The sequence below is a fragment of the Tympanuchus pallidicinctus genome, unplaced genomic scaffold, assembly GCF_026119805.1.
Source record: "Tympanuchus pallidicinctus isolate F22 unplaced genomic scaffold, pur_lepc_1.0 scaffold14, whole genome shotgun sequence".
In the NCBI taxonomy this organism is placed as follows: domain Eukaryota; kingdom Metazoa; phylum Chordata; class Aves; order Galliformes; family Phasianidae; genus Tympanuchus; species Tympanuchus pallidicinctus.
In genome coordinates, this window is record NW_026294659.1 from 8,089,987 (window position 1) to 8,114,839 (window position 24,853).

Consider the following 24,853-nt stretch of genomic DNA (forward strand, 5'->3'; position numbering starts at 1 on the left):
TTTGTAATTTACTCAATTTCTGCTGCATTATTAATAATGTTTGCATATTTTCAAAATGAAAAACCTGCAAAGTAAACAAAGCATTGGATGATCCATGCAACTTTCCAATTATATTAATGTTAAATTAATGCAGGAGTTTATTTCTTCATGTAACATGACATCATGGTCAATTGTTTTTCTTGAATAGTCTTGTCTTTGCCAACTCTTTTATTCTGCCTGTACTTGAATAATCTGTTAAAGCAAAAACGGGTTTAGAAAATAAATTCAAATCTCAATTTTTTTCAGTCGGATTGGAAAACAGTGTGTGCTAATATAACTCTATTTGTATCATACAGAACTTCTCATCAGCAGCTCTGAAAGTATTTCGTACATGAGGAAAGTGGCTACAAAGTGATTTCCCTATAGGCGCTTAGCAAGACTATTGCAGTGTGAAAAGTAGATTCCAAGTCCGTAAAATCATTTTCTTGTGCTGCCCTAACTAACTAAGAATCTTGTTGGTTTTTTTTTGAGACAAATTCAATTTGACAAGGATGTATACATTGAAAATAAATTACAACATACTTGAATGATGAAAGTGATTCTCTTTGTTAATGAAAAAACACAACAAAATTACTAAGTGGAAGCTAGGCAACGTATTACAAAGTTATTAGAGATATCAGAAGTGACCTCAGACTGCTAAGATATGCACTTTATATACACTTGACCATAACATCTTCTGTTCATGTGTTTGAAGGGAATGAGCCCATTAATTCCCTCCTGTCTTCAACTTAAAATAGCATTTAAAATTAGGAAATCAGTGACTTGTTGATTGCTTTTATGTTTCTCAGTGAATTCATATGTCTGGTGTTTTAAGATCCCAGCTTTGACATTCTATTTCTTTTTTTTTTTCCCATTTGTTTTTCTTTTACTAATACTTAGGATAAAAAATACTCTTCTTCTCTATCTCTGTTTTCTTAATGTATATATATTTTACTATCTCTGCAAGATCTCTGCTTTTGATCACATTCAAATGTGTAGTTCACTAAAAAGACAGCGTTCTCACTAAATCCTTAATGACTAAATAAAACAAAAGGAAGACAGCAAACAAGTAAAATGAAACATGCCCCATCAAGATTTTAAAGATGATCAATGATTTTAAAGATGTAGTAAAAATGGCTAAAGCTCAGTTTCCTGATTTGTGTTGTATTCAACCTTCAGAAGGGAAGTATTTCAGACAATCTTGATTATTGATTTTTTTTTTTAATTTTTTCCCTTTTAATGTCTTAGTAACATGATCACTGCAAGAAATCAGCTATAGATATGTGCATGTATAATATGATGTAGGCAGCCTGTTCTGTTTTGTATGTGCACAGAATCACAGAATCACCGAGGTTGGAAAAGACCTCCAAAGTTATCTAGTCCAACTGTCTACCTACCACCAGTATTTCCCCACTAAACTGTATCCCTTAGTACAACACCTAAATGTTTCTTGAACAACTCTAGGGACTAATTCCTCAACATGGTGGAAATATCTGCACATCATCTTGAAAAGACTCTGAGAACATCCCCGATCAAATTTGCTGAAACATGTCTTCAGGAGCATGAGGGATCACATGAGCCTAGATGGCAGCTTATTAATCACCCAGAAGATGAGGTAATCAGATAGACAAGGCATAGAGGTCAACACAAAGCAGTTTGCATACACAAGCTTACTTTTGAAGTAAGTCTTTGTAAGAGATATATACATAGCAAACTGTTCTGTTATATACATAGCAAATTGTTTGACCTCTTTTGAGACAAAGAAAGATACCTGAACACAACTGTTACTTTAGCGGTATAATATATATAATAGCTGCAATAGCTATCAGGTGAAAGCCTTACAGTGAGTAATCCTTGAGCATATTGACTAAATTGTGAGACCAGAAGCCTTAATATCACAGTTTTGTAGAGGAAGAAATAAAGTGTTCATTACATTAACAGGACTTAAATCCAAAATTCCTGTTTCAAAGCTCCTTTTATAGCCAAAGAAATCTTTTGTCTTTATCCTATTTACAGACTTTTTAAGGACAGAGTGTTCTGTATCAATATTTTGTAAAGTAGAAAGCATCTATTAAAATTACCCTTTTATATTACAGTTAGGATCTCTTTAGAATAACTGTGCCCTGACACAATTAATTAAGTCAGAAACGGTTACTGTAAAAATCTCAACTCAATTTGTCCTAAAGCAAGTTCGTAAACTGAATCCTTTCCATGAAATCACTACAAATATTTTACTAGATGAAAATCTCAGTTAACAAAGAATAAGCTCTTACAACACAAGTAGCTCTCAATTTCTTACCTGTATAATTACATGATATGTCAAATCATCTGATCTGGTTACCTTAACTATTGATTTTGTTCAGGAGCTGGTAAAAAAAAAAATATAATAATTATTCATAAGTATCAGCGCAGATGATAAAACAGTATAATACTCTACTGTTGAATAGAGCATTGATCATCCCAAAACCTCAGTGAGCAACAGTCCTGTAATTAGACGGAATAATAAAAACCTCCCATAGGCTGGTGGAACTATTTGGACTTTCTTTTTTCCTGAAAACCCAGAAATAAATATCAGAAATAAACTATTGTTTCCAATACAAGGATCAACCCTACTCCAGAAGTACAATGTAAGTGTATCTCACACTTATCAAAAAGTATTGATAATATGGAAAAAATATTGGAAATTAAAATAGTTTAAGTTTCTTTGTAGTAACTTCTGTAAATGGAATTATTTTCATGGCATTCTTGATGGCCTATTTTATTCATTCCAGCAACTTTGAACTGTAAAATTTCATAACTTAAATGCCATCATGTATGGAATCAATCATAATATAATTTTATATTTCTACTGTATTCTGTGTTCCAGTTTGCAATAAGATAGAGCTAATCTTGTGGAAGTGTATTTATTTCTGAAAATTACTTTCAGATTTGTGAAGTATGAGTTTATACAGTAATCTATCTTTAAAGCCTCAATTTGTGTCTGGCTAATATCTAATTTAGAAAAGCTTTAATAAAAATCTCACCCTGTTCTCTCTCAAATACGCTATCATTAAGTTTATGTTATCTTAATATTATAAAAACTAGATATAGATTATGGCTTATTTGGCAGAATTAAACCTATGCAAAAATCTGAAAATAGACAATTAGATCAAAGAAACCTAATTTGTGTTTGTAAAGAGCAAGCAATTAAAATTCCTTTCTTCTGCAAAGCAACGTCTTTTTGCATTTTTATCCACTACCTGTAGTTCCCTTTCCTATGTAAGCAAATATTACAACCCACAGAATTGCTGCAGTGTGTTCCTCTTTGAAATCACAAGGGTGTAGGCCACAGTTTCTACTGTTGCTGCAGAACCGAACATAAAATTCAGATGTTTTTAGATTACTTAGAGAAATTCAGTTTTCATATGTTTCATCCCTGCAAGGAGATGGGATATAATATTTTAAACTCTTATGTAATATTGACCAGTATAATTTATAAACATTAAAAAATGCAGTTAACTCCCCCCAAAATAAAGAATTTTAAAATATCTTTTTAAAACGCCTCACACCAGAGGCACAAAATCAACCCATCTTGTGTTACAGAGCAAATTTAAAGTAGAAGCTGGGAACAGAACTTAAATTGTTTTTACTGACTGTGACTTTATACAAAGATAACCCTCCTTCCTCTTAAAATGTCAATGTATTAATTATAGAGGAGGTACAGTCTGGAAGTATTTATGCAGATTCATGCACATAAATTTTATTTCATCAGATCACTGTTCAAAACCATATTTCCTCATGAAAAGACATTCTGGAAATTTACTTGCTCTTAGAGTAAAATCTCTGGTGGAGATCTATTAGTGAACAGTTGCTCCAGCAATATGGTTTACACATTTACAGCTTTATATTCAGTAAAGAGTATAATGACATCAGAGATGCAAGAAACCTCAATACCCTTCAAAAGAAATAAATAAAAAGAAAAAGAAATTGCAAAGGAAAAGGAAAAGGAAAAATTAAGGAAATAAAAGGAATTGAGTAAAAGAATTAGAAAGAAGAGCACACTGTCAGGACCACAGTTTTAAAAGAAAAAATGAATGTAAAAAAAAAAAAAAAAAAAAAAAAGACTTTTTATAATGAATGTACTGACATAGCACACAGTATATACATAGCTTAGCAAACTTGCTGTTACTGTTGAGAGAGATCTTTCAGCACAGACCCATAATATGGAAGAGCTTTGTACTCCACATTCAGCATCTCAGCTTGGTTACCCATTCTGCTGTCCATCATGCTATTCTGCAGCATTCTACCAAGGACTCTACATCCCTCATACTTCCTCCTCACAAGAGGCATTTTGAGGCCAGCAAGCTCCGCTCTCTAGCAACGTAACCCATTCCAAAGAAGCTGCCAGTGTTGCTAATTGAACTGTCACTGCTCCTGCTGTTCACATTATTTTATCCTGCCCCTAAAACCAGTGGGACAGGTTCTCCTTGTACACTGTAACTATGAAGAATTATTCTGCAAAAGAATAGAAAGAAACTAATGATGAGCTGGTAGCTATTCACTAGTAATGAATAAAACCTTTTAAATAAGAACACTGAAAAGCTTTCAATATTTTAAGTGGAGAGTGCAAAATCTATTCACTTTTCTATATTTGTGTTTGGGCTGTTCAAAACAGTGAAGAAAATCTGCAGTTTTCTCGTGTATTTGAAATAGTTTGTTCTTAAGTGAAAAATGACTGCTGCACTTCCCTTTAAAAAAAAACAACTCAAATTGTTCTGCCAGCCCAGCGTTGCTCCCTTTTTTTATGCTGTCAAACATTGCTTTCATGCACACCATGGGATAGAGGAAACCTCTCTATTTTAACTGTTCTCTTTTCAGGTTCAGTTTCAAGCCAAGAAGCTGCCTGGCATCATTTCTCCACTGCCTTCTTGAGCAGTAATTTCACAAGTAACCAAACCCAACCTACAGGATGGGATACAAAGTCCCATCAAGGCTCAAGGTTTTACTTTATAACACGTTCTTAGCTGCAGTTAGATGGGACATCAAGCCTTTGTAAATGAAATGGGCACCCAAAATATGTCAAATACATATATGTATTTGTTAGTTCCACTAATGCAAATGTCTTGACTACCATCATCTGGAATTGTAAAATATCAAAGCAATGAATTTTTTTGAGACAGTGGTTAATGTAATTTCTTGTTCATTATTTGGGGGAAAAAAAAAAAAAAAGACCTAAGAAGATGTTTTCTGACTGGAATATTTTCTGCAACATCAGGTATGATGTTATAATTACCATTTTTTTTCTCATAAGTATTTAACAAATTGCACCATGGAAGCTGGATTGCTATCCATCCATATTTGTCTATTTTATCATAACAACTCTCAAAAGGGCACTTATCTGAGGATATTCTGTATGACTATCTAAGTGTCTACTGAGTTGTGAATCAAAGACAAATGCTGAAGTGAACCAAATAACTGAAAAAACTGCTGAAACAGCAACTCAAACAGAATAAAAGAGAGGCTGGGGTGGTGCATAGCAAAGAGGACACCATTTGCTGTCACAGTGCAAATAGTGCTGCTGCTTCCTCTTCTTCTCTTATGTGGAATAGACTGCACAGAGTCATTCCATGTAAGCAAATCTTTTTTATAAGCCTAGGTCAAGCATGATCATTTGCTGAACATCATTTAGGCCCCTCATGGAAGCAGGTATAGAGTAGGAGGCTTTCTTTTCCCTGTGGAATAGAGGTAAGAAAATCTTATCAAATTTTGTCTCAGCCCAATGACAACAAAAGGCACGACTGCAAAAAAATACATCTTCTGGGTTTCTTGCCTTTCTTCATTCAATGTTCAACCCTTTTCTGTCTAAAGATATAGATTTTATCAGCCTTCCATTTATGAAGCACAATTTTCACAAAAAGTTATTTAATATATGTCAAACATCCTTAAGGGACACCAGTTGCCTTATGATTGACAGGCACTTTGTAAGGAAAGCCCACCGTGTGTTTTTTCAACAGGGGAAAAAAATGGTGCTCATTGAAACCAAATCTCCATACAAGGTATCTTTATGGGGAAGGTGACCAGAACGAATGCTTTTGTAAGCATTCTTTGGTATCTCTTGAATATTGCAAAAATTCAGAAGGCTACATATCTACCTCACTGTCTGAAGTTTATGGTTTGAAGCATGATTTAGTCTCATCTCTATGAATTAAAACCACAAGTAACATGCGCTACAGATGAAAACTACTAAAGAAATCTAAGTGCTTGAGATGAATCATGAAACTGTATATAAATTGACTGCCTTAAAACGGGAAAGAGGAAAAATATTCCCAAACAACATGACAGAAATAATTACAACGTTCTAACATGAACATCACCATATTCTTCATCCATCACTGAACAAACTAAGTATAAACTTCATATCTACCACATGTTAAAATAATCATTTGTAGCAATATGTCAAGACACAAGAATTAAAATTCTAGACTAGGTCATTGTCAATTATATTCTAAAAAGAAACTGAGAGTCTTTAATCTGTTTAAGCATACTACTGACAAAGTTTTCATCTGTTGCTCTGGTTGGCATCTTCTCTACTTGAAGTATTCCTTATACTTGGATTTTCAGTACACATCTCAGCTGTAAGACAAGCTGAAAGTCATTTAATTTTTTTGTAACAATACTTTATGTAGCAACACTTGAAAACAAATTTTACTTTTTGAGAGAACTACTATGTACAGCATGAAAACAATAAATTATTAAAAACAGTCCATTTTATGGCATGATACATTGCTAGTGTTTGACTAAGATAACTGAGAAAAGGGAGGGGATAAAATTGCTTTTAATTACAGAACACCTTGAACCACCATGAGTTATGGACCACTTCATATTAATGAAAGGTAGAAGGAAAGATACAGTATACCTGCAATATATATATATACATATATTCTATGAATCAGGCCTCAGTAAACAGAAAATCTTTAAACTCTGGTTGCATCATTATATTCACTTCCTAGATTTTTTGTAAAATCTTTCTCTGTAAAATACAAAGAAGCATGAAGGAACAGTATAAAGTATATACTTCTTGCTGGTGGAAAGGATGTTTTAAATCAGTTTAAAGCTATTTAATCTCCTAAATGGATTACCCATAACAGACAACTAAACTTCATACTAGTTTGAGACAAAAATTGTTTTATCTTCTTACTTAATAGTCTTGAAGCATAAAATGTCTTAAATAAATTTCACTGAAAAACGGCATGCAGATGTTGCAGGATCCCTGTTGACACATAATTTCAGTGCAAGTAATTTGGAACATCTTTTACAATTCTGCATTGCCTGGGCATAGGCTATATTTCTGTAGACCTTAGATCTCTCTTTTTTTCTTGAGCACTATGACAAAAGCAGAGAACAGATTTTCTGTATTGTTTCTATTTCCAAAATGTAAGCCTATCACTTCATATTTGTTCCACTCAATATGGGGTATAAACTTCTTCCAAGTTATAATCAAGATATTCCTCAAACACTGCCATTCCTTTCTTTCATTAATATTTAGCCCTGTCGATCTTCTCTAGCATGTTCTCTAGCATGTTCACAGATCACAGTGGGTTGATAAAAGTGCTCAGGAGATGAGAATTCCTTTAAAAAAAAAAAAACTTGCCTAATTGGTCTGCTAGAAAGTAAGAAATAAAAGAATATTGCCAGCTGAGTGCAGCAGTTCATACTTCAAAGCATAAAATGTGGTTATTTTTGTAATATTTATGATAATTTCTTTCATATTAAATAAGTTCAAATTCTATAAATTCTTCACATATACAGAAATGTTTTTAAATCATCCTCAGAGTAAGCTAACAAAGCTGACACACAAATATATAAAATTATCCATCTTTTCCATATTTTTATTTACCTTTCTAATGCAGTTTCACCATATTTTTATAGATTATCATAAAAAAAAAAAAGAAACAAAATACCTAAACATTAATTTTCAAGAAAGAAACCTTGAGAGAAAGATAAGAAGTCTGTTACAGCAGAACTTTCTCCCTGTGCAACTCCACTCACCACAAGCAATATCTGCTCTGCAAGCTCACCTCCCTTCAGCAGTCTCAGGTTTCTTCTAGTTAGTAGCATGGCAACCCCGTCTATCTTCCTTTCCTTATTTACTAGCTTTACAGAGGGTGGTTGGTTATTTTTGCTGCTGTTTATATGTATATATATATTTATATTTATATTTACATATGTGTCTTATGTTTAAAACAACAACAACCCCCCCACACACAAAAAAAATAAAAAAAGATAGAAATACGTATTATGTGTTCATTTCTTTAATTTGTTATATGGTTTTTTTTGTTTATTTGTTTGTCTAGGCAGGGCATTTTTACGTTCTAGCTTCACTTAGGATGAATTGCATTTCTGTTCATCTTCCACAGAAGTAAAAAATTACTGAAATATTTAAAATTACTAAAAGAGGGAGAAAAAAAGAAACACAAGTGCTGTACATAGGACAAGCCCCACCACTTAGCTTTTTTGTCACCACATGGTTGTTAGCTATTCTCTGGAATGTCACAAAATCAATCACACTGCTGGCCTGCCACACAAATAACCTGTAACAAAGTGGCTTTATGCTCTTTTGGAAGCTGTTAACCCCACTTGATTAGAAACTGAGTAAGGTGCAATTGACAGGTAACATTAGGAAGAGAAAGCCTGACAGGGCGCTCAGCTGACAGCAAATTCAGGTGAGACAAACTGGCAGCAGAGCAGGGGACTGTCCTTACTTTGGAAGGTTTAATCTGAATTAATGAACAATCCTACTATGAGCAGGATTAGAAATGAATTGTACTGTTGTTTCATTGGAGGCTCTAAAAGAGCTCGCTAGCCTCCTGTATCTCCATTGTTGAGAAAACTGCTGCCTTCTTTATTTTAAGATATTCCTCTATTTTCGTGTTGCTTTTTTTTTTCTTTTCCTTTTCCTATATGCTTTCTGATAACTACTCCACTTAGTTTTTGTCTTTTCTGCTCTGATCTTTGTCATTTGTCTTCCAAGTTGCCTGCTTCCCAGTTGTGAGTTACATGTGTTCTTGCTATCGTGCAAACAAGCAGAACTGGTTATATCCTGCCTGAATGTCCTACACAGAAGTTGTTCCAGCAGCTGGCTGCATGAAATGGTGCTGTGGAATCAGGATTGTGATAGGTGACTTTCAAGGAGCAAATGTATCTTTGCCAGCAGCTGTTGGAGCATATTTCAGAGCGGTAGTTGGAACATGTCCAGGGTCATGCAGATTTATCCACTCCCACGGCATTTCTGTACTGCTCTGCACATTATTCTCATCTCTCAACACTCCCTGGGAAAGCTGAACTGGTTTGGGGAGGGGTGATATTGAATTTATATTTAGTGCCGCCATAAGTGAAAATTGCAAGTGCAATTTTCACTTCTTTGCAAGTATGTTTCATACAAACTGTCCCAAAATTTAGCAGAAACAAGCCCATGAAAATCTTTCTACACCTTTTTGCAAAGAAAGGAGGACACTTTTTATATTCATTCTGCACTTGTCTATGTACCCATAGATAAATAAATACAGACTCACAAACACATAAATGTAGAGTTACTTTGCCTGTCACTGAAACACAGCCACTTGTGCAATAGAGTACAGAAGTTCAATAACAAGACAGAAATGATTTTAGTGACATTTAGGAGCAGGAAATTAAGGCAAAAGAGGAATGGGTAAGAGTTACAGACAGAACATATCGCTTTTAAGCTACTGACAGGACCTCATTGTATAACTAGAACTAACTTGAAATCAGTGAAGATTGTGAGGAGTAGCATCTCTGCTTTTAGGAACAGAGGCCTATTTGAACTGAAGCACACACAAAAAATTATTACACCAAACTATCAAAGTAATTTTTCACAGAATGACATTTCTCCATATTTATTTGCCTGCAGAAGTGCACTCGAAACAAAAGCGAGCCAGAACAAGCAAAGCAAGAGTGAAAAAGGGCAATCCACAGGAGAAGGAAGGCATGAAGCCTAATGTATGAGTATTATATATGGAGAGGCAAAAGAAAAGAGATTAAAGTTACATACTTGTAATCTATTTCATAATCAGCTTTTCTATTCAACCATCTGTAGTGACTGCAAGGCAAAAAGCAATTTTATGCTGCTTGTGTCTCCTACCTCATTATTTCTGGTATGTTGAATAGAATACAGGATCAAAGGTACACCTGTCTTGTATACGATAGTTATCCTATCCTGTAATGCAAGGACTGCCTGCTGCTCTGTTCTGAAGCCATAAATAATTCCTTTCCACTTGGAAATAAGGTCTTAACTAGCCACCCACTGCAGCCGGTGTAAGTATTAATATGTGTAATACATTAATTTAACAAAACAAACCACTATATAAAAAAAAAAGCAACTCACAACAAAATAAATCCCAGAGAAGAAAGGAAAAATGAGCTTTAGTAAGCCTAGGAAAAGATAGATGAGAAGAAAAATTCATGTAATTTAATAAATCAATAACATAGATAGAACTAACATAAAGAGCATTAAATTACAGTGATGCATCACCAAAATATTTCCTAAAATCTAGGAAATCTGTTCGTGGTTCACAAAGTACCTGAGACAGAAATTATACCTATTGACACGTAAAACAGGAAAGTATAATTTAATACGTTAGAGGAAAGCAATAGAAAATTAAAGGAGAAATGAATAGGGAAATAAAGAGCTGTCTGATATCAATTCTTTTAGAGCAAACAGGAAAAATAGTATACAATGCCATTACATCTCAAGGAGATAGATTTTTCAGGGAGGCATTAAGTACAGGAAATCTCTTACTATGAGACTCTACATGAAAATACCGAAGTGGCTAGTTTTGCAAATGATGGTTTCTATTTTTTCTACATCAGTGAAGGTTTTGGACAGAATTCCATCAAGATAGGATGAAGGTATTGGATAGGAAAGGAGATGGCTTGGCTATTAATTCTAGAGAAATGAGCAAGGTTTGAGAAAATGTTCCTGAATGCCTGTGCCTAGTTGCAGGGTCATCCTTCCTAGGCAATACTGTAATCATCTATAAATATTAGAGGCAATGATGGAAGGACCATTTTGTTCTGATTTAATTTAAGATAAAATAACATGAGCTTATTTGTTTCCCTTTCCTATAATATTTCTCTTTATTTGTTTTTAGGAGAGCAGAGCCTGTGTTTACCCTAAGTATTATTATTACCAATATAAAATATAATGACTGAATATACGTGTTACATGTGAACATTAATAAGTTACTAAAATATATGCACAATATCAGATGTGTGAAATTACTTGCTGTGAATATATATGCTGCTTTCAAATTAGAGGAATACAAATTAATCATGATATTTATCTCCAGAGATTAGTATTTTACAGACTTTTTGTGGTAGGGAAAATGAACAAAGAAGACATATTTTAAAGACAGGGGATGGATTTTCTTGAGTCATAGCTCCACTGGCATTTCCCCTCAATCACTCTGCTTCTTTAACTGAATACAAATCAGTGTACAGATTTGTGAATAACTCGCATACATAAAACTTTACTCATCATCATATTTTGGCCACAGGTGGATGCTACTCTAACAACCATGTGCAATGTTTTCCTTCTGTACATCTTTGGAAAAAAAAAAAAAGAAAAATTCAAATTAAAAAGTCTATAAATAAAGGATTTTGATTTTCTGACAGTATTCCTACTCACATCAACTTTGAATGGGAAAAAAAGAAGTGGAATAAAGCTGGTATGTTTTATCAATTTGTTTCTGTAAAATATCAGCAAAACATGAATCAGAGTCTAGCAAACTGGTAAATGTCTCTTAACTTTTCTAAAGTTCTCTCATTATTTGTAGTTCCTGAGCTGAGATAGGAAACAAAAAGCATGTTCCGCAGCTTTTATTACACATCTCTGTTCTAATGAGCCCCAGAGTAACTTACTGGGTTCTTTTTATTACTGTGACTTATTTATAATTTCCCCAACAGCTAGGCTGAATTTAGCAAGCGATTCAGTGTAAATGTGTAGATCAGTAGATTGAAGCCGGCTGTGCTAAGGCCTCTCATATATTCATTACAGGAGATGCTTAGAGTTTACTTCAGATTGGATTTCATCTTCCAAGCAGAGTGTTTTGACCAGACGTGATGCAGAGCTTTCTGAAGGTAAAATACTGTGGTGTGTCCTAGAGGGCTCAATCATGACACAATGTACTCTGTGGCTTGCGTCCTAATTTCCCCATTAGGTGCTAGAGAGTTTTTTAAAGAGAGCTTTTGGTTGTTTTTCTCCAAAAAGAACCTAGTTCAAACATACCAAAATCACTTTGGAAAACGAGGCTACTCTCAGTAAATGGCATTGTCGGCAAAGGGATTAATCTCTAAGCAGTTCCAAAATACCTCACTAATGTAAACATAAATAATGCCTGCACAAAAATCGTGTAAGAGAATTTCTATCTGTCAAAGCCAAAAAATACAGAACGAAAGCAGTGTGAAGCATACTTTTCCTCACCAGTATCCAAATCCAATTCTCCCCCTTGAAACTGCCTCACTGATAGCACCTGCCAGGCCTAGAGTCAGAGGAAGTAAAATGTAGTGACCTGCATGATGAATGATCTTGAAGATTTCACAGGAAAAAGAAAAAAAAGGCCTTGCTGCACGGCCTCCAGTAGAAGTATTTGCAGGCTTCTACATGTATATTAACAGTAAAAGGGACACTGGGATAAAAAAGGGTTTGTTCCAGAACAGGGCTGGGGACCTGGTGATTAAGAGCACATAGAAGGCCAGAATAGTCAATGCCATAATTGACCCAGTGTTTACTGGTGAGATTGGCATTCAGTAATCCCAAGACTCTGAGAGCAGTGCAAAAGCCCTGTACAAGGTAGACTTGCCCTCAGTGGAGTAGGGTCATGTTGCGGGACATCTAAACAAACAGAACAAACATAAGTCTATGGGACGTGATGGGATGTACCCACGACTACTGAATGACCTGTCCCTTACCACTGTGAGGCCACTCTTACACAATCTTGGGAAAGTTGTGAGTTTTAACATTGTGCTTAGTGACGTGGATGACAGCAGACAGTGCACCTTCAATGAGTTTGCAGACAACATAAAATTGGGCAGAATGATTAATAGATCAGATGACTACTACTGTTGAATGATCCTTTGAGATGTTAAAAAAAAATGGACTGAGGTCTCTCGAACAAAGGGGAATGTCATGTCCTGCGAAGAATTTTCCTTCCAACAAAGGGAAATGCAAAGTCTATACCTGGGAAAGAACATCCCCATGCATCACTTTCTCCCTTACAGTAGGGAAAGCTGTTGGGAAGCAGCTTGGCAAAAAAAAAAACATCCTCAAGGTCCTGGTACACACCTTGCATCAGCAGCACACATTAGAAGCAAGGAAGGCCGAAAGCTCTCTGGACAGTATTCAACAAAGCATCACCAGCAGAATGATGCTTTCTGACTGTTCTGTTGTGTTGTAAAACTTCCCTCTAACTATTGCAAGAGTTATAACAGTATTTGTATCCTGTATAAAAATGTATTTAGGAAGAATATGTTGAAATTCAGAATTAGCAGGGTTGGTTTGTTGGTGTTTTTTTTTTTTTTTTTTCTGCGTTAAATGGATATCATTAAAAAGAGAAAAAAAATTATCAGAGATTTGTTCTTGATCACAGAAGCAGTATAACTCAATACACCTTTTCCAAAAGACAATAATGAGGAACAGAACTGGAAAACTTAATTTGGTTAATGACGCTGAGTAAACTTCATGAGCAAAGAATAAGTTCATCTTCACCTTGTACACTCGAAGACTGAGATGACTACTTTTTTTTTTCACAAGTCTATGGGAACATGTCATCCAAAAGTATTTGAAATATACTCTCAATTGGGAATGTAATGTTTTTAAAATCTATTTTCAGACAGTATGTGGTTTTTTACTTAACCAAAAGGTTATTTTATTTTTTCTTGAGTTTATTCTAGAAAATGATTCTAGAAAATGGACAAATATACACAGGAAGAGATATGCGTACGAAGACAGCACTAAATTTAAAATTCATGGTTTTCTATCAGAGGTGATAACAACAAGCAGTTTCTTCTTCATGTTAGTCTGCATTACAGAATTGAAATATGAATGTAAGACTAGTTTTTCAGAGGCATGTTTTTCCCCACAGAGAGCATCAAATGTTGGGTTTAACAGAAGATTTTTCTTTCTTTCCTTTGGGGTCTCTTATCATCTAGATAGCATGAAGTATTTCAGTTATAAATAGAGGTTCATAAATCATGTTTTACACTTCCCTTTTTTTTTTTTTTTTTTTTCCCTGTCATATCGTCAAGCTCCCATGTCCCACTGGAAATTCTGTTTTTAGTTTTATTTGTAAGTAGTGTTTTGTATTGAACATTCGTAAAAAGAAGTTCATTTCAACATGGATTATTTCTTAGGAACATTTAAATTAATATTTTGGATTAGACAGCTACATAAATTATGGTCTCTACAACTAATGTATTTGCCTCTTTCAAACAACAAATTATTTTGCTCTGTTGTATCAGTTGTCATATTTCTGAAGTGCTCTTTTGATGAAAAGAGAGAGAACGCTTGTTATGTGATGAGCTGAGCTGAAGCTACACCTACGTCCACAGCCAAATTTTGATACTCAAAACTTAACAGAAAAGAAGCTTACAAAACAGGTAGAGTAAATCTCAAACACAATTTTCTAAATATCTGAAGTTCCAATTTCACTTCTACATCTATTAGCAGAGAAAATGCAAATTGTGCAACACAACTTATTTCCAAGCTAGAATTCAAACTCAGAAGTGAAGTATTTTGACCTATTCAGGTACTATTAAACCAGCATTTGATTTCCATGTATATGTTCAGGAATCTGATGCACCACATATAGTTCTAAATTAAAAAAAAATACACAGAATTTAAACCAAATATGAATTTTTTAAGGACTGGAGCAAAGAAAAGTAATAAAAGCAATAAGGCAATTCAGGGTTTTGTTTGTTTGTTTGCTTGCTTGGTTTTTTAAAGAAATATATTTCAAGAAAAATAAAAGTTTGATCATTAAAAATATTTATAAATTAGTGGTTAAATTATAGCTAGCTTCTGCAGCTTGCTCTGAACGATGGGCGTCCAAACTTTTCGCTTAGCATTAAGAGAAGAAGAAAAGTCTTGGGCTGCATGTAAAATATAAATACATTTACTATAGGTAGGTAAGTGACAAAACATCTCATGCTTTTTAGTATCTTTGCATTGAAACAAACAAACAAAAAAGGTAGCAAAAGCAGAAAACTAGTAGGATATTTGAGCTAGTTTTTTTTGTGAAACTATTGTATTAATGTCAGGCTTGGTGGAAGTGGCTGCAATTCTCAGTGACTTTTCAAGGAGTTTGTCAAAGACTTTTAATTTAATTTTATTCTTCTTGTGTTTCATCCTTTAAAATAGTTGTTCACAAGCATATGTACTGCCAAAAAGCAATGACATAAATAAATGATTTTGAAGCACGAACGCTTGATTGTGAAGCAAGAGATGTTAGATAGGGCTCATTAAAATCAGTAAAGAGACAGGATCAAATTTTTGAGTTGAATATCTGATTGCAACTCTCTACACTCCATTTCTTCTGCAGTAAATGTGTTAGCTTATTACATTATTTTACAAAGTAACACAAGCCCAAGATTAATTGTTAAGTAAGAAAATGTGCATGTCTACTTACAAACAAAAAACTGCATCTTACCTACACACGTGTAGGTAATTTGAAATATCATTATCAGTAATGACTGAGTTCTACTTTCCAAGTGGCACAAGCACGTGTAATGTGTAATACAGGTTTTGGTCTGAGTCTGTATAGTAGGAGTGAAACATGGAGGTAGCACTGCACTGCATGCTCTCTTCCACAGCATTCCATTGTTTCCTACCTAGTCCACACTCAAGGTAAGTGCCAGCAACTCATAAAAAAATATTACTAAAGATCACAATGATGTTAGATGTTTATGATCTTGTGGGACTGCATTACTAGCCGTACAGGGCCGTGTGTAGAGCTTACAAGTTGGATGCATCTGCCCTGAACAGAGGTAGCCAAACAGGTTCAGTCAGTAGGAGTGAAGAGAGGAACACACAACAAACCACTGCTATGATTTCCTGTGATAATTACCAAACTGTAATGCAGAACTACAAAACCTATTTTAGTTAAAAGTGTAGTTCAGGTATGAGTTGAGAGTAGACTGATGCCATCCCACAATTTTTCCACAGCTACCCATAATAAGATTTTTTGTATTTATTTATAGATTCAGATCACATAAAGAAGTCAAATATGCCATATATCATGTGCAATAACAGCAAGTTTAACAGATCCTCTTATATGATAACATGTCACTAATGAAACACCATCTTAGAGGAGACTGTAAAATTGTCAATTCCTGAAGGGATGGAGGAAAAAAAAATAAACAAAAATGGCTTTTAATGAAGTGGAATAAACTGTTTTGTCATGGCTTTCAGCTGCAGGTGGGTCCCTGTACAGATGAGGTTAATAGTGAGAATATCAGACACAACTGAATCAAATGAAAGTCAGGAAGAAATACCCAGCATGTCAGAGATCAGACTTGGTAAAGCCACTTACAAATCAGGAAGACAACTGGAAAAGTGGGAGGTATATTGAATAAGGACAAATGAGCACATAGGTTTTGAGTCAGAAATAATCATCACTGCATAATGTGATTTCTTTCAAGGCTCAGGCCTATGAATTTCAGGATCCGGCACCTCTTATAAAGTGAATCTATGCAAAATTTCTATTTATAATTGCATAGAAGAATAGTAAATAATTCAGAGGATATTTTCCTTCAAAGCAGTTATATATGCTTGAATAGTAAGATTGATTTCAAAGTATTCTTCTAAGAAGTAACAAAATAATACAGCAATAAAGATACACCTCCAGGTAACCAGTAGCAGTAACCTGAGTCCATGCTTCCCTCTGTGTTCTTTTGCTGTACTGCTTCTGAAAACAGCACTCACTGTTAGCCATAAAGGTTTTAATTACACCTACCTACTGATTAGTGAAGGCACATGCCCCCAGAGACCTTGCCATCAAAACCAGCCACTGTCAGACTATGCTCTCCAGTGGAACATTGCTCACGTTTCCTCAGTGTGGAAACACGAACGCAACAGAGTGCAGTAAAGATGATGTGCATCAAGCCTTGACTGCTACAAAGTAGTGATGCAGCTATGGGAAGTAGAAAGAGAATTAGAAACACTCTATGCCCGTGCATGATAGACAGCGCAGGATCTATTTGTTCTCTATGACTTTTTATGCTCTTTGAATACCGTATTATGCTCTTTGAATACAGTATTTTTCCTATCTAATCTTATTTCAAAAAGTCTCTCAAAATTCATGTCTAAAATAGAATGGCATGGAAAAGATACCACCACTACTTCCAACCAATTTCAAACGCCGTTCTTGAAGCTGCAAACCACTCGTGTGCAGTTTGCCACTTCAGTGTGTTTAAGAAACAGGGGTATCATATCCTCTGGAGAACTCAACAATACTTCCCAAAATGCAATTCACTAAGCAGATCTGATTGGTGAGGTTCTCACCTTTGCTGTTTTGTGGTGGGGATTTTCACATGCTGTTCGATGCTCTGAATTAATGTGTTTCCTGTGCAGCATACTTAACAGTCAGAATCTAATGCAGACTAATAAGTCTTGTCACCACAGTACTAAAAGCCTTACTAGTTTCTGCACTTGCATGTGTAATTAAGATCATCACTCTCTTTAATTGCTCTCTATTAAATAATCCTTTTTTACTTGATCTAGTGTTTTGCTTCTAAGACTTTTTGCCTGCTGATATTGACAAAGTGCAGCCATCCCATCAGGCTAACATACAAGGGTTGCAGGAATATTACTTGTGACTGCCATTTCATGCTTCATTACAGCTGTGCATCTCAAATCATAACACTAATTAGCAAACAAGTCTCTTCTTCACCTGTCCGCATGGTACAAAGTAAGATTACAGGTAGGCTGAGTACAGCCAAATTAAAATACTTCACCATGTAGTTAAATGGTCAGCACAGCTGTCTTCTTCTGCCTGTTCCTCAGGTGTCTCAACTGTATTGATTTAGTCCTGTAAGCTCATCATTGTAGATATATGGCTGAAGGATTGGAACTAGATGATCTCTAAGGTTCCCTCCAACCTAAGCTGCTCTGTGATCAGTCTTATCCTGTTCCCATTTTCCCTTCCCTTCCCTTCTTTGCAGCTTTTTCATATGAATTATTCACCTTGTAACTTTTTACACATGAATTTTACACATGAATTTTTTATTAGCTATTCTAACAGAATCAGTGCAACATCTTGCTCCTCCAGTCCTGTCTTCACCAATATTACGTTTCTATGGTTTTTAAGTCAAAAGCAGTTAACATCGGCCCACTGATATCAATGTGTGCATATTTATTCTCAGAGAACGCAACCATTTCTAATATCTTTACCTCATTCGCTCACAAGAGTGAAATCGCTCTTTTCCATCACATTTTTATTTATGAAAAATATTGTCCACTCTGGTACTCTCCTCACCCACCCATCTTTACAAGAATCTGAAATGTACCATACAGTTTCAAATAATTTAATCTCAACACTGTTGCAGAAAATTACAGAAGTTATCACTGCTATTTTTCAGTTTAGTGTTGGAATACAGAGAGGCTATGACTTGCCTTAGGTAGCAAAGCAAGGCTCTAAGACAGAGCTGGGAATAGACCTAAGATTTACAGTCTCATAGTCCAGTGCCCTAGCTGAATAAAACCCTACTTTTGCAGTACCCAGCACAGGGAAGAGTACACAGCCACAGCCAGCAAAAGGAATTTTCAGAGGAAATAACCCTTGCTAATTGTTAAATCTTATGTTCTTTTTCCACAGTATTTACGATTAGAACCCGTTTCTGTTATGACCATTTTCAAAAGAGACTACTTCTAGAAATCTCTTGATCCCACAGTACCTATAATAAGGATAGGAAAAAGGAAACAGATGAATCTAAATTGTCAACTTTTTCCAAAAGCTATGAAGAGTTATTTTTTCCACTTAAGAAATGCCTTCAACTTACACCACAGTCTATATAAACAGTTTCCTTTAGTCCTGGAGAAATCATTCCAAGTCAAATAACTGAATTTCTTTTGCAGTATTGTTTTAAAAAAAAAAAAAAAAAAAAAAAAGTATAAAGGCAGAAGAACCTGAAGAAATGGTGATTTCTGTGAAAGCTGCAGTACAAGAAATTTGTTTCGTCTGATTAGTGCCTTACATTTGGGAATTCTCTGTTAGGTACAATACTCTAAAGTCAATAGATGTCTGAATACAGATGCTTTCATAACATACTCTTAAACAGTAAAAAGTAGCTTCTGATTCTGAGTATAATTTAAAAAAACAACACAGCTAGGAAAAATAAAAGGAGACAGCCTCCCCAAAACACTAATGAAGGAGTGATGAGAAATCCTTTCCACTAGCCTTGAAACCGTACATTTATAACTCCTTGTAGCTCCATGAGCTCTTTTGTTGAACAGAGAGCATGAAGCTGTAGCTTTCCTCGTCACAATCCCCTTGATAAGCTGCTGTTCTCACCTGTGGCAGAACTCACACACCAATACATCTGCCCTGCCTCAACGCACACCATGACAGAGGGAAGCATAGTTTTTTGTATAACCTTTTTAAGATCCCTCACAGAGTAGCACAAGCAGTCTATCACAGCCCTGAAGCTTTAGCAATGGATGTTTCGAGGATATTACCTTGTTAGAAGTTCTGGCTTTTCTAAGAGAAACGTAGTTTATTAATTTCATGACCTTGAAAATTCCAATGCTATTAAAAGTAAAGAAAAAATTCTCTCATTTTACGAAAAGAGACTCATCATTTATAGTTTTTTCTACACATCACAAAAGTAACAGATTATTGTAGCATTTGCTGTTTTTCATATATACAGATGGAACAATATCCAGCTCTGTAGACTGTGGATACTTATAAATTCAGATAAAAATAAAGGAACCAATAGCAGATACTTATACTGGAAGTTAACCCATAATTCAAATTATTTAAGACAGACTGAAATCCCTCCCTTAATTTGTTCATCTTCTTGAAAGCCATCCAAGTAAACAAAAAACCTTCCTTTACTCCAGTAATATTGTAACACAATAGAAAGCACAGCAACGACAGCAGAGCAGCAAGGTCCCAGGATGCAGCAAGGGAGTATCTGATAAAATGCTCAGCCTTCAGAAGGCCTCAGCTACACAGGGATCTCCAAGATACTCTTGCCTCCACTGCCAACCTTTAACTGAGGTCTGGGAAGGGGTGAATCCTGGCTGCACCCCTTCCCATGACAGGTGCATTGCATGCACCTGAGCTCCTCTGAGTTGGCCATACCTTTGCACTAGGTCTCCATTGCTGTTTCAAGCCATGATTTAGCTTTTCTGCTTCAAGTATCAAAGAAAAGTAGTCGCAAAACTAAGAACTTAGTTTCATAACAGGGATCTTATTATGTCCATGGAAGTCACAAGGGAAATTCTTTTCTCCTGTTCATCACTGCCTGGCAGCATGGGGCCTGGCTCAGGTAGTTTTCTGCTCAGTGAAAAACTGAAAGTCCTTGGGATACTGTGAAGTACGTGTGTGCCTAACACAGGTCAACATACAGAGAGAACTTAGGCCCTGATTCTGCGTGTGGGCTCCCATTCACCCTGCTTGGGTTTAAATAAAATGCAGTCTGAAAAACACGGCCACATGCCTGAGAGCCTGAAAAGTGACCACAAGGAAACTATGGTGAATACTAAGTGAAAGAAAGAGAGGCTTTGTTTCTCTGTCTGCTTTTATAAGCTTTTCTAAGCTTTTTTACCTTCTCTTTTTACCCTAGCATAACAATTGGATCTGGCCAAACAGTGTTTAAGATGAAGAGGCTCTAAGTCCTGGTGGACAAAAGTTGCCTTAGGGCCACTTCTCTACTCTGCTGGAGTATGTGGATGCATTATCAGTATATGACAGCACTAACAACTTCACCTTGGCATTTGCAGTATGAAAACACTGCCACTAACATCACATGAAGATGTTGTCTCCACTGCAGCACTCAAGAGGCCAGAGAGCCTGACAATAAAGTGCTTGCACTGCTGAAGCAGTGTGCAAATAAGAGCAGTAGCATTTTTTCACCTGCAGTGCCTCATTTTACCTGGGGAAAATGGATCCACGGGAGGCTGAAGAATAAGTCCTTGTACATACACCACTGAGAATAGCTGCATCTGTGGGTTTCTTAATCTTGAAAAAATTGATTTTCATATGCTATTCAAAGTTTAATCCTTCCTTCTACTCACCAGTATCACAAAAAATAGCAGCTGATTCAGTACCACCTGGTACTTGATAATGAAGATTAGATTGCTTACAGATTTGTTCTCTTGAGGAGTTACTACACTAAAGCTGCAAATGACTCTCTTTGAACCATCTTTTAGAAAAGCAACTTGCCAATCTAGATGAAATCTATTAAATACAAGATTGTAATAAAATTCAAAATAATTTCATGGCAAGTGACATAATTCAAGAAAAAAATACACTTTTTCTGTAAAATTACTGAACTTTATGTGGAGGGAAGGGCACTCAGTATCAACCTGAGATTTTCAATCAAAAATGTTTTCTTCCAAATTATTTGTGCTCTTGTTGGCTTTTTGATCTTAGGACTGTGTCACTGCCACTGCAGGCTAAAATAAGATACATAATATTTTAATATTAACTATAGTTCCTAGAATGTCTTTAATGAACCAGAATACATTGCAAAGATTTCAGCAAAGAGATACAGTCCTTCACACCTACAGATCATTTACCTGGGTTATTCAGAATATTCTGAATTTTAGAAATAAGGGGTCATCTTGTGAGCAGAGAATAATGGTCAGATAATGTATTTGATTCTGAGGTTTGATCACAAATGTGATCTATCAGAGTTTGATAGTTAAATGGTTCCTAAAGGATTTAAAATCTTTTAATATACAAGGAATTTATATTCTAGAAATCTGGAATTGATCCAGTTCTTTTCTGACGGCCATATATAAAAGATGCAATGTAAAAAAGGTTGAAAAATGGATGTTTGTTTTGTTTGGAGGTCCACTTATTAACAAATTCATATTTATATAATGTGGAAAACATTAATATTTATGAGGAAAAAGTAATAGTTGCTTTTGTAATCTGTTAGCAGGGATTTAGTTCCTTCCTAAAGCGGGAACTGTTCATGACATTACACTCCCAATAAACTTTGAGACTTCAGAAGCTGAAAGATTTCAGATTTCTTTCTGTACTATTTTTCCAACCTTAGTTCCACTTGCCTGAGCTCCCTTTTACTAATGCCTTTAAAAAGTTTTTGCTTTGGAAACCTGATTTAAAAGATTCTTAAGAGGTGTCACATCCATTCCAGAAATTTGCCAACTTACTTATCTGTAGACCTATAGGATTGCACTATAGGATTGATTTATCCTGTGCTGCACAAGGTACTGCAACAAGCAAGCTCTGTGGATGCTGGAGGAATGCAGTCTTGCCCCATGCTCTAGCAGCTCAAGCTAGCTACATCTCACCAGAGTGAGTTAAGGATATTTTTTATTCCAGAATTCTCTGCTTTACTTAGGAATCCACTCAACATGGATTTTAAGTTAGGTTTCTGAATGCTCAAGCTAGCAAAACAATGTATTATTCATGATAAGAAGTTTATACAAACAGAGGGTAGGAAATGTACAGGAATGTCTCTCTACTATTACACTGTACCTAGCCAGTGTTTCTCTTCCTTTTGCCGGCACTCCTACAGAGTTTCATCTTCTGTTTCAGGAGGGAATAAGACCTATTAAGTTAGTCATAAATAAAATCAGCACTGTAGTGTCTGGACAAGGTTCTGGCAATCTAACAGATAAGTTCTTTTTCACCATGTTAAGGAAAATTTTCATCAAGGGAAAATCTTTCAGGACACAAATTCATTTTTCTGAGGGCAGGAGAACAAGGTTGCCCTACCCCCATCTTTCCAGCCTTGCATTAATAGCTTCAGTGGATCTGGGACAGGTCCCCAGTGCACAAGTGTTGTATCCTGACACAGAACTGCCTCGGCTGCTTCTCTGAACATTTCCCTCTGAATTTTGCTTGTCACTCTGACATCCTTGATACCAGTTATCTTCTCTCCAGGTTATTCTACAATAATCTTCAATCACAAAGCTTGTACTTTATTTTTCAGATCTTCTACAGACATCACTGGAACTTAAAGCACCCGGGATGCAATATTAAAAGCGTATCTCTGTACAAAAGCTTCACCGCATTCAGTAAAGTGGTACTTCCCCTTGTTGATATAATGACTGACTGCCATACTATACCTTTGAATAAGTAGTTTCATCTGTAGTCTCAGCTGTATAAATCTGTTGTCTCTTCAGTTGTCTCCTTCTCTCTTCATTCCTATTCCCAACAAAAACATCATTTGCTGGAACAGATGTAAAGCAAGGCCAGACTTTGGACTCTTTTTCTCCCAGACAAATTCCTAACACAAAAGTTATTACTAAAACAGAGAAGTCTAAGTAGGGATTTTACTAACATACTTTTGAATAAACAAGGAAAAGACAAAATAGTTGATATTTTTTGAAGGAGGACAACAATCCTAAATTCTACTTGTTTCTGCTTCTTTGGTGAAAACTTAGTCTTGGCTTTCCACCATACATTATTTCAGTTTAAATACATTTTTCCTCATTTATTTTTTCTTATGCTTCTGTGTGTGGGTTTCTTCTCTTTCTCTCTTCAACAATCTTTCTATCATTTCACAAAATTCCCATCTGGACACTCAAAACATCTTACATTAAGATTCATTAACTTATATCCATCAACTTGCACTTCTTAAATAATGATCTTCAACTCCATCAGTCATGCTGAATTACTGTGAGCCTACCATACTCATAACCGTGGCATCAAAATATATTTGCTCATTTGATAGATGTTTCATGAAATAAATTGGACTGCTGCATATTGCAATGTAACTTTTCTGCATTGTTGTGGGGTTTTGTGTACATATTGAACTTATCTACTAACAGCATCAGCATCTGAAAGCCTGTAAACCCATATTTATACACTGAAATAACGTGGAGTGGACTGGGGACAGTTCTAAGAGAAATACATCACTTTCTGCAAGTTTCCTGGATTCATTCAAAGACAGGGAGCAAGGTTTGATTTTTTTTTTTTTTTTTTTTTTTGGTTCATCTCTGCTTTCTGAAAATAGGAATATGGGCTTTCTTGGTCTTTAGGAAATCTAACCTGCTACAGATATGCTTTAGCATTTGTGAGGTGACTACTTTAGGCATCATGTGACAATCTCAAAGGTTCATTTAACACCACTATAGCAACCAGTAAATAATTAAACATAGTGCTCTGTCTCAAACTAAAAGCTAAAGAGACAGAGATAATGAGAAGCTCCTTGGGCAAAGGACACAGCTTAGACTAAATCACTGTGTCATTTTCTTTCCTAAGCGGATATTTCTTACCTTCTTTCATTTCAACTCTTCTCTTGTAACTAAAGCGCGGGAACACACATAGCGAACGTACACCCTAATTATGATAAAATAAGAAAGATTAAATACTGCATGCAGAGAGATATTGAGCACTGACAGCAGCTAGTGGGAGCATGAGAGCAGTTATGCCAAATCTAGTTCATCTGGGAAGTGAAAAATCTTTTACTTATGCTCCTGAAATTGATTCTGTGCAAAATCAGCTTTATAGATGATCCACTTTAAGTACAATTTTTTTTGCTCCTGTATTTTGAAAAGAGAAGAGGTACATACGTACATGGAGTAAATCTGCAGATCTGATTTGGCTTCTGTTCAGCTAGTGATCCCAGTCACACTGTTTTGTCT

The 24,853-nt window shown here is 35.5% G+C and overlaps 1 long non-coding RNA gene across 2 annotated transcripts; it reads right to left on the reverse strand.

The window, feature by feature from the left end:
• On the reverse strand, positions 1 to 24,853 carry LOC128076528 (uncharacterized). Of its 2 annotated transcripts, XR_008204422.1 has the most exons (5): positions 24,786 to 24,853; positions 24,485 to 24,548; positions 23,333 to 23,411; positions 2,318 to 2,384; positions 1 to 231 (listed from the first exon to the last, which is right to left on the reverse strand). It is a non-coding gene; the product is annotated as an uncharacterized LOC128076528 (long non-coding RNA). The 2 variants fall into 2 exon arrangements; XR_008204423.1 differs by lacking the exons at positions 23,333 to 23,411; positions 24,485 to 24,548; positions 24,786 to 24,853 and adding an exon at positions 8,047 to 8,109.